We start from the raw sequence: 11,487 nt of genomic DNA, 5'->3' as shown, positions 1-11,487 counted from the left end.
TTTTTTCCTGCAATTGGACTTTAATGCCTGACGTTTCGAGGAATTACTTATTTTCAAGCAATTTTGACAAATGTCAAATTTAGCCACATATTTGTTTGTCAGAATTGTACACACAAATATTTTGTATTTGTGTGTACAATAAATATGATTAATTTGTTATTATGGTGTGACAATTTGATTGTACACACAATAATTGTTGATCCATTTGTCAGGATTGTACAAGAAGGGTTAAATGAGGAGATCCTTAAAAAGTAATATTCAACACATTTTCCAACCTGCCTTTAACAAAATTTAACATCATTTAGTTTTATGATTTCTTACATGTTTCGGACATAGCGATGTCCATCATCAGGGGATAAAAAGTTTAAAATTGGTATAAGTTATTTTGGTATACACACACCCGAGTTTGAGTTTATGTCAAAAAACCCTTTATTTTTAGTTATTATTCAATAACAAATAAAGGACTTTTTAACATAGACTTAAACCCTGGTATGTTTAATTTAAACCAATTTTAAACCATTTATTCCTTGATGTTTTTCGGACACCGCTGTGTCCGAAACATGTAGAGAATTATAATATGTTTAGAAATTAAGTAGAGAGAGACCGTAGGATTTTAATTCTACTTTAATTTCTTCACTATCATTACACTTTTTTTTCAAAATTCTACCTGAAAAAAATTAAAAATGTTATGCTTTTGGTTTCTTCTCAGACAATTGTAAATTAAAAAGAAGAATCAACTTGTACAGCTTTAAACGCCCAAAAACAAAATTTTATACTGCAACTTTATACTCCAAAAAAAAATTTTTTTTTCAGTTTTACTGGTACAAGTTTCAAAAATGTTTAAATTTTATTCATTACTCTGGCTTGTAAATATTCACAAAAAAAATATTTTTGAATTTTTTCAGGTACTTGGAATCTGGGAAACATCAGATTTTTTAATTTAGTTTTACATACCTAGAAAGTGAGAACTTTTTTAATACAATTTGCCAGTTCTATGGATGTTTTGAATTTTCTCATGTTTTAAGAATGTAAGTATCAATATTTCTAAAATATTAAAATTTGTCTTCTTTTTGCAGGGTGCGTGACACAATTTGGAAATGTTTGAACATTTGGCAACGTTTTGTGATTTATCTAAGGTCTTTGACTGCGTAAATTCCATAGAATATAATTGAGCTCTACTATAAATAAATAATGTTAACATAGTAGTACGGTTCATATTAATTATTTACAATTTAATACATACAGGTCTGGCCAACTTAGAAAACTGTTTATTTGAGCCAAAATTAACCTTTCAGTGGTCGCGCACAGAGTCTCGCTCCATTTTAAAATGTTTTTGGTTATTGGCTAAAAGTTAGTGCGCACCTCGGACTGCGGTTCTCAGTACCTTAATGAAATTGCATTATTATAATATAGTGTACATACATAACATAACATATTAAGCCGCGTCCAGATCTGTACCACGTCGCGAACCAATTTGGACGTCGAAACGAACGCCGTCGCGAACTTAAAAAGTGTTGCAGCTCGAGGCTCGTCGCGATCCAGGGCGTGTCGGTTTTCTGACGAAACATCAAAGGATTGGTACGCGACGACGCTAAGCAAGTCTGGACGGGAAACGAACGACGAGACCGTACGACACGATTTGTTTCTTTATTTTAGTATTATTTTGGCTATCGGCAGGTGTCATGGAGTGGACTGACGAGCGTATATCTCTTTTAATAGGCATCCTGAATGTTTACGGAATCCAAAACATGCATTCTATTACAACAAAAATAAAAAATGTGATTTTTGAACTCAAATATCCTCTAAGTTAAATACAGCGGTGGATGAAATTAAAAAGAAAATAACTAATTTTGCTTTCCTCATTTCGAATCCGAACAAATATTGTAAACTTGTGTACGAATCTCCTGTTGCCAGGAAACGGAGGGTTACCAAGTCTTTCTTGAACCGAGATTGCTTTTCGAAACTTGGTATCTTGCTTTCCTATTTTGGGCCCAATCGCATTCACAAAATACTCAAAATCTGTTGTTGACGTTCGCGTAAAATTTTTGTATTGTCCACTAATTTTTTGCATCTTTAAATCCTCAAGCAAATTATTCGCACCAAATTTCAGTCTATTTCTATAAATTTCTGTTTGCCACCATCGCCTTTGTTTCCGTTTCAGTTTTTTACTTGATAAAGCGTAATGAATATAAATATACGCAGCAGCAGCAACATCCATTCTGAACGCTAAATTAACTACTGACAAAAATTAAAAAATCAGTAAAATGGATCGCACAAACGGTTGCAATGCGAGGTGCGAAGCGTTGTTCGGTACGGCGTACGTGAACGTGGGTTTTCTGCTCGCATCGTGGTACGCGACGTGGTACAGATCTGGACGCGGCTTTATAGTGTACCGCTAAACTCGGGAGCGTTCAGTTGTAGTGCGTTAGAGAGATATTTATATTTGCCGAGTATCAGTCCGCAGCGACCAGCGGCGTGTCGAAAATCGTTTTTAGTAAATAATTAGTTTATTGCTAAAAGGTATGTAAATATTGCCTATTTTCGATTTATTTACTAATAGTTTACTTTTGTTTAACCTTTAGAATGGCTTTGTATGAAAATGAGCAAGACAGACTTGAAAAATTAATGCAGGAATGTTTGGAAAATTACTTTGAAGAAGAACGCGTCCTCGAAACAGAGGTTTATGATCCTGATAGTGAACAGGATATTTCGGATACTGAAATTGAAGTAAATGAATACAATGAAGGTCCCTTTTTTATAGGCAAAGACAAGACCACAAAGTGGCGAAAGCATTGTCCTTCAAAAGCTGTACGAACACCGGCCGAAAATTTGGTTACGCATTTGCTTGGTCCCAAAGAAGATTTAAAAAATCAAAAATCTCTAATAAAAATATGGCAGCACTTTTTTTCTGAAGAGGTAGTAAATACCATTGTCCAGTATACAAACCAGCATATTGAATCCGTCCGTGGCAATTATTCACGCCACAGATTCTGTTTAATTGCTTGCTTTAATAGGTCTCCTTTATTTAGGTGGATTGTTAAAAGGCAGTCATTTAAATGCTGAAGATTTGTGGAAAACCGATGGCACTGGTGATGAAATTTTTAGGCTTACAATGTCCTTACAAAGATTTCGCTTTTTATTAAGACATTTACGTTTTGACGATATGGAGACACGTGAAACTCGTAGAGCCATAGACAAGTTGGCGCCAATAAGGGCTGTTTTTGATAATTTCGTGCAAAAATGTAAATCTGCATTTACTCCATTTCACTATGTTACTGTGGATGAAAAACTAGAAGCCTTTTGCGGTCGGTGCAGTTTTCTCCAATACAAACCGAATAAATATGGACTAAAAGTGTTCGCTATGTGTGACTTAAAGGTGTATATAGGTAGTATGGAAGTTTATGTGGGTAAACAACCTGAAGGCCCTTTTCAAGCTAGCAACTCTCCAGATGCTGTTGTACAAAGATTGTGTGGAACAATTAGAGGTACTGACTGGGAGGAATGTAACAACTGATAACTGGTTTACCAGTTACAGCCTTATAGAGAATTTAAAGCAAAATTTTAGACTAACTTTAATAGGAACAATAAGAAAAAATAAAAGAGAACTTCCGATCGAATTTTTACAACTCATAAATCGTCGAGAAAAATAATCAATGTTTGAATGTAATGAATCAAACTAAAGAAGGGGTCTATACGGTGGATAAGTTATGTTTAGTTTATAATTGTGCCCGCGCTACTCGAAGATGGGCCAATGGTCATATTTTATAGTATGTTAAATGTTGCTGGAATAAATTCATTAGTTGTGTACAAAGCTAATGATCCAGATGCAAAGATAAAGCGTAAAGAATTTTTACGTCAACTTTCATTCAAGCTTATTAAAGCAGGTTGCTGCGGACTCTGAGTCAACTGAATGGCGTTAATTTTGAAAAATTATATAATTAAGTAAAAAACCTGAATATAAATTATAAGCCCACGCAGGTATTCGGTATCAATTGATACGCATCTTCAGCAGTAAACACACTTATATAAAAAAATATATTATGTATGAATAAATATAATTACAATGGTATTTCAAAAATAAGTTTAGCAAATACCAAAAAAACTGTCATTTATTGCATTCTGAGGTATAAAAGCCCATAGAAGACTAGCTACAGGAGTATTATTAATTTAGTCTTACTTGCAGAAATCACAATAAAATAATACAAGTTCTCCAAAGTAGGAGTAACTTAAGAAAAATTGAATTTTATCATAATAATTTAGTTTTAAAATTTAATTCGCTTTAAATTTTTCTACGGATGTATAGATTATAAATAATATCGATCCATAAATAGACCTTAATATGAGATACTGCTAATTTGGTTAGAAAATCTGTTATCAGAGAACATTGTCTGTCGTCTGTTGACTGAATAAGTAAAATTGACAAAAATAATTAGTTTTAAAACCATAGAACTAAAAACCGTAGAATGTTGATTTAAAAAAAAAATTAAAATATTGAATTCTTCATAGCAGCAAAACGTGCTTATAATTATATATTTCAATAGCTTATTCTATATTGCATGTGAGATACTAGTAAAGCATGATTAAAACCTTTAAGCTGAAGTTTTTTTGTTTTAAATTTTTTACTATTTAAAAGTATAAAAAATATCCAAATTTTTTGACAACTTTACTGATATGATCATTCCATTTTAAGTGTCTATCGATTTTGACACCAACATATATGTCATCAGATCTAAGATGGTACAAGAATGCTTAGGAAAGCTTTGTGAAATATGCAAAGGAAAGTAATATTAATTTATTATTAGTTTTTAGTCATAGAGGACTACTAGATATTGAATTAGCTATTATTATGAGCCTTCCTGCGACATATGCAGCAATTTATATACTCGTATCTCTTAGCTTAAGAGAATGGAAGAAAATTTCAGAGAACAGAATGAGATAGCTATTCAAGTGTTTAGGGGCTCGAGTAAGTATAGGTAAAACCAACTTGAGAGGGAACCATCACATTCAGGAACATCGTAGAAAATTAAAAATTGAACAATCAGGAAAATGCAGATTAAGGATGGAGCATAATGAAGAAGGTACTGCTTCTATTGAAGTATTACCTAGTGAAAAGTTTAACTTTGTCATTGACCGTCTATTTCTATTACAATACATAAAGTAAAATACATTTTCTCTACTGTTATCCCCAAAATGTGGCATATTCTTGGTATAGATATCTATTTGTTATTTAATGAGAAGGTAAGATTTAAAGAATCTTAACGCGAAGCCTCTACTTAAAATATTTAGACAATCGATTAAAATAGAGTGGTCGGCCGAATACTAGTTGGTATTCAACAATAGCTAATCAGTGTTAATAAATATATTTTTTAGAAGTTTTTGATTACCACAAATATCTAATGTAATATTACAACTTTTATGATAATGATTTTTGTACTGCACCTTCAGATCCTAACAGAAACTGACATTATTATAAACCAAACATTTGCTGGTTACCGACTTCACCACCAGCCAGCCTCTTTTAAAATCAATTTGCAGTATATTTGAGAAAAGGGCCGTAAACAGTGTGACAAATATGCAAGAGGGTCGTTTTCGTCGGCCGTTATTTTCGAAAATGGCGCCCCCGGGATCGCGAAAGGTGAAAGGAACAGTCAATTTGTTTTGAGGGTATATTGGCTCTACGATACACACTCGCGATAAGCGTGGAATTTTGCATGGCGGTATGGATTCGATAAGGCGTATCGATGAAAGCGAGTTGCCTCGTGCATCTTAAAATGCTAATTTAATGAGGTGTTTGATGATGGGCTTTTTGATAAATATTTGGTTAATGTTGCTCATTTTCGTTAGGAGTTCAGTCTGGAAGAAACACGGTAAAATAGGAAAGAAACAGCAGGTACACGTGACAGAGAATTATAAGCAAAGCATTAAATTAAAGGGAACGACAATTCACCGATTCCCCACTTACACTTGACCCGACGTGTACAGATAATTTCAAAATAAGATCGTTGATTGAATATTTGGGTTGGGTTGGGTTGGAAATGAATCTTGATCTGCAACAAGTCGATAGCTTCAAAAACTTTGATTAAAAAAAGTTTTATGAATCAACCCGAGAGAAATACACATGACAAAAGAACAACTTATCATCAATGATCAATCCAAGAATACTTAAATCAATATCACTGGAGAAAAAACTAATAATCTCGGATTTTAATTGATTATTGATTACATCATTATTAACATACATACAAACATTAATTGATTACATTTGTTTAAATTTGGTCTGTGAGCTAAATTGTGTTGTCCAGGTTATTCCTTCTGGGTTGTCCGATCACGAGTCAATTCTGGCTAGGGTTAGCTTACCGAAAATAAATAGGGAAAAAAATTTAAATACCGCAAACTCTACAGCGATGCGAATTTCAGACGTTTGTTGAAATCCGTTGTTTGGTTCCTAATTCAAATTTATCTTTCAGTAAGCTCGTATTCGGCATTAGGCGAAATTTTGACTCGATGGCTTGATTAGTCCAAAGAAATAAGAAAGTGTACAAAATATGAGTCATATCGACGTCTCTTAGCCGATAAAGCTCTCGCGACCGTCTTTTTTCACTGCAAGGGCATGTTGCTCATTGATTTCCTATTTAATCAACATATGGTAATGATCCCTACAACTGCCAGCTATTGGAGATAGCAAATTCTGTTTACAAAGACCCGGTGTCCCCCTTAGACATGTCATACTTCTTCAAGCCATTTTCAGAGCACATTCAGTGGGTCAAACTGGAGAATATATTAGGAAACTCTTTAGCATCCTCTATACAGCCCAGATTTGTTACGCTGGGACTAGCCTCCTTTCATCAGAAAAATGAATATGGGAGAACTGAAATCGCCAATTCTGAGAGTTGAAACCATCCAATTTGCAACGAAGGCGAAATATATTAGAATAACCTTAGATAGGACGCTTAATTACCAGGGGGTAATTCTGATCGCGCTGACCATGCGATCTTATTTGCAGGGGGCAGCCATAAGAAATACTTACAGGCTGCACCATATCATAAATAACATCTCGACAAACAAATTCTGGATAGAATCAACTGGGCTGATCAAGAAAGTGTGCAATAATAGCATACTTAGTAAGCCAACAGACCTAATGCCAAGAAAAACACTGACCACAAGTTCATACTATTTAAATAAACCCAATTCTCAATCAACGATAAGATGCTGGCTTAATGGCGATTATTCTTTGGTAATTTTATAAGAATATTTTCTTATCTTGATTATCCTCTTAAAATATATATCTGTTTTACTAGAATAAGATGGGATGTTGCTATAATCACATTAATTTTTGCCTCTCAATTTAAAACTCATCCTTATTATACAGGGTATGTCTAAAAAGTCTTTACAACGTCTTACCACAAACAACGTCTGATATTAACATAGGTCGATTTAAAGCAACTTAAATTTGCTGCGATTCCGACCTAAAGAACGGTGAAATTAAAAATCGATTTCTTTGAACTTCGACTGATGAATATTATTTAATGTATTTAAAAATTTATATTTAGAGGTTTTTTTTGGGATGCATAGCAATGATTTTATATACAGGTTAGCGAGTAGAACACTACACATAAGCATTATTAATTGCAACACCGCTTCTCGTTTACTTTTTGGTTGATAAGCAGCGCGGCGGATTCCGATCGTCTGATTTGCTATGCACAATCAGCACAGCTCATTTTGTTGAGTCTTTAAGCGCCATTTTAATTTTTTAAATATTTAACAATATGGCCATTTATATTCCTTCAAAGTTCAATGGATTCAGTAATTTTATGGGGGCAATTCGGCAGTACAATGCAGATATTTATTCTCAGTAAAATTTAAAAATAGACCGGTTCTTTAAGCTAAAACTATTTTATATGTCTTTTCAAATTTTAAGATATCTTTTTGTCATATATTATAAGAAACACCTATTAAAAGGGTCCAAGAGATAGAACGGTGGAAAGAAATGGTTTGTAGTATTTTAGTATTGGATTCAACACAATCGACCAGAAGTGTTGGAGAGGAACTGGGTATACACCGTAAAACTGTGACGAGTACTTGGAGAAAACATGGATGTAAATGTTTTAAATATTCCAAAACTCAGGAGGTATTTTCTGAAGATGAGTGGCTAATAATTGGAAGTAAGAAACAGCTTTTACGATAAAGGAGGTTTTTTTAAGCTTTTATTTAATTTAATACTTATTTAAAGAATTGATTGTTATGTTTATTACTTAGAGCTATATTTTCTGTCTTTTTATAATGTTTATTTTGTTTTTTATTAGAGTTTATATTTTATTTTAATAATAATAACGCTTTAATTTTTAATATGCAATACACAGCATAAAAAAATTGTAATCTATACAGGTTTAACACAAGTAATTCTTGCATTAGAAAAATGACATCAATGCCGCGTAATATTTGTTTAAATTTTGCTGAAAAAGGAACAGTCACCACCGACGTCACATACTTACTAAAATAAAATTTAAAATAATCGAGCTCGCATCTTGAACACGAGCGTACTATCACGGCGACGATGTTGCAACATCTCGCCTATTAGGAAATTTACATGTGTAGTGATCCATTCGCCAATCTGTATATAATTGTTCAAAATGTTTTCGAATATCATGATTTATGCACCGAAGAAAATTTAAATTTACTCTTTGCATAACTTCTGCATTAGCTCGACGATTAATTATTATTTATTTACTGTTGTCCATTTTTTTTATAAATCAACAGTGTTTCTTTAAATTTTAAGAGTAGTCCCATTTTATACCTACCTAAGAAAATATAGTTTAAAATATTGTATAGTCGTTTTCATACCTTCATAAATCACTAGTACAGTTATATTATTACTCACTAGAACACTATTGTTAAACTTTTAAAGATACACCGATATGTTACTAGTGTTTGGCTATTTTCATGGTAATTACCGCGAGTCTGTAAGGATGTACTCGATAAAGATTCCCAATTATCCTGTTCCTAGCCATTCAACATTTTTTGCAGTTAAAAGACTCCTTCGGGAGACAAGTCGCTTAGTTCCGAATACCGCAGATTATAGAAGGCAGCATTTTGTGAGGAGTCCTGATCTTGAACAAGAAATTCTAGAACGTGTTCTGAAATGTCTAGAAATAGACGAATAGGTATGGAAATGGAAGTATCCAAATATTTCATTAATATAGTGATCAGAGAACCGTTGTTATATCCATACCATAAGACGGCAGTTCAAGATCTCTTACTCTAGGATTGTGCAATGCGCCTTGAACTTTAGGAATTATATTCTGTTTATGGATGAAGCTTGTTTTACCAGAAAAGGAGTACATAATTTTTATAATAAACACGTATTTGCTAAAGAAAATCCATGTGCAGTAGGAAAATGTAATTTTTAATACGAATTTAAAAGCAATATATGGACTGGTATAATGGGCATTTTTATTATTAGTCCTGTAATTCTTCAGCCAAAAATTAATGGAAGAGATTTATCAGTAGCATCTACAAAACACTTATTACGCCGGATTTATTGGAAGATTTACTTCTTCAACTTTTATGTCATGTTAAACGGTTTATGTTTAAAGGTTTATGCATAACGGTGATCCACCACATTTTTTATTAAATGTCAGAAATTATTTAAATGGTCGGTATCCAAATAAGTGGATAAATAAAGGTATAAATGCCTTCGTATAATGGCTTCTACGTTCTCCAGACTTGACTCTTCTGGTTTATTTTTTCGGGAACGAATAATCTTTAAGCTAATGCAGAAGTTATGCAAAGAAATTATTTTTATTTTTCTAAGCACACAAAAAATCTCTGGACACAAATTTTTAAAGTAATACGTTAAAAAATGTTCATAAATTTAAAAAAAAATTACTCAATTATCCCATAGGTCGGAATCGGAGCAATTTCGAGCTAAGGCAAGTTGCATTAAATCGGCCTATTTTGATATGTGGTGAGATTTTGTAAAGACCTTTTAGATATACCCTGCATAGTTTTAAGCCTTCTTACATTAACTGTGGAAAATATCTTAAATATAAATTATAATTAATTTATCCAAACTTCTATTTTCTAATTCAACCTCTCAAAGTCAACCTTCATTTTAGGTGCCTCACAAAAAAAAAACAAATGCCACAATTTCGCAGTAAGCTAGATAAAATATATTTTCTTTCTCCAGGCTTTCGCGTTCTATTTTATCCAATAAAACGTAACCGAGTTAAACCGATGACATCTTCCTAAAGTAATTGTTATTTTGTTGTGAGCTGGGCCAGAAGTAATGTTGACGTGATATTTCAGTAAAAAGTTTTCCTTTCATTTTATTTTGAGGGCGGAATTTATTTACCGTTACATTTACGGAATGACGTGTCGGAAAAGGGGTTATTGGACTCGAAATACCAGAAGGAACCAATCAGTCAATAGGAAAATTATTTTTTGATTTTATTGAACATTAACACAATAGTGGATTAAGTGAGTTAAGGAAGACGTAAAGAGTTTCCAATGATCACAAGAGTTTTCTAAAGAGTTTGGAAACAGATGCACAGAGACAGAAATCTAAATTGTTCAAAGCCAAAAATAAAAGGTTAGTAAAAAATTGATTTATTAATAAGGGCTTAATAAGTAGTAGGCGACTGGTTTTTTCTCGTAATAAAGATATTTTTGAATTCATCATTTCTTTTATATTTAGTCTAATGGTCATTTTCCGCTCAATTTACGATTTTCAGATAAAAAAATAAAAACTATAATTTTTTTATTGCATTTTTTACCGAACTGAAAATTTGTAATTTCCAGAATGAAAAAGTTTCACTCCTTCATTTTTTTCTTAAATTAATACAGCTTTTGAGTGATGAATTAAAATACGTTATTTTTTATTAATTATTTATTAGAAAAATACTTAACAAGATTACAAGATTACCAAAACTGGCCACAAGCATCTAGTCTAGGTCGCATTGCATTATTGCACAAGACGCTTTAATGTGACTCCGCAATTCCTCTACATTTTCAGTTGGAGTTATATAAACCAAATGTTTAAGGTGGCTTTAGGTCGAGAGATCGTGGGGACCAAAGTTGGGTACCTCCTATTCAACAATCCAAGTAATAAGCAAAAGCAGCTGTTGATGGTTTTCCGACATAGCTTGTGGGTTATGAAATGTGCATAAGAGAGTGTTATAAAAAATTCATGAGTGCGCCCCTGTAGAAATTAGCCTTATCCAGAAAAAATCCTTAGAAAGTTAACAACTTGTGAAAAAAATTATAAAGCAGCATACTTTATCCCCAAAGATTTCAAGTAGTCCAATATTTCAAGACCGGGAAAATAATTTCACTATTAATACACTGCAGTTCTATTGAGTTTATTCCCAAAACTTTTTAATTCTTGATACATATTCTCATTCTTTTTTTGAAAACCCTATTATTTTGAAAAACTTTTATCACTACCAAACAAACTCTTGGTTTAATAATAAAGGCAAAAGCAAGTCTGCG

The sequence above is a fragment of the Anthonomus grandis genome, chromosome 8 (genome assembly GCF_022605725.1).
Source record: "Anthonomus grandis grandis chromosome 8, icAntGran1.3, whole genome shotgun sequence".
NCBI lineage: Eukaryota > Metazoa > Arthropoda > Insecta > Coleoptera > Curculionidae > Anthonomus > Anthonomus grandis.
The sequence above is the reverse complement of the archived record's forward strand: the minus strand, read 5'-3'. Positions refer to the sequence as shown.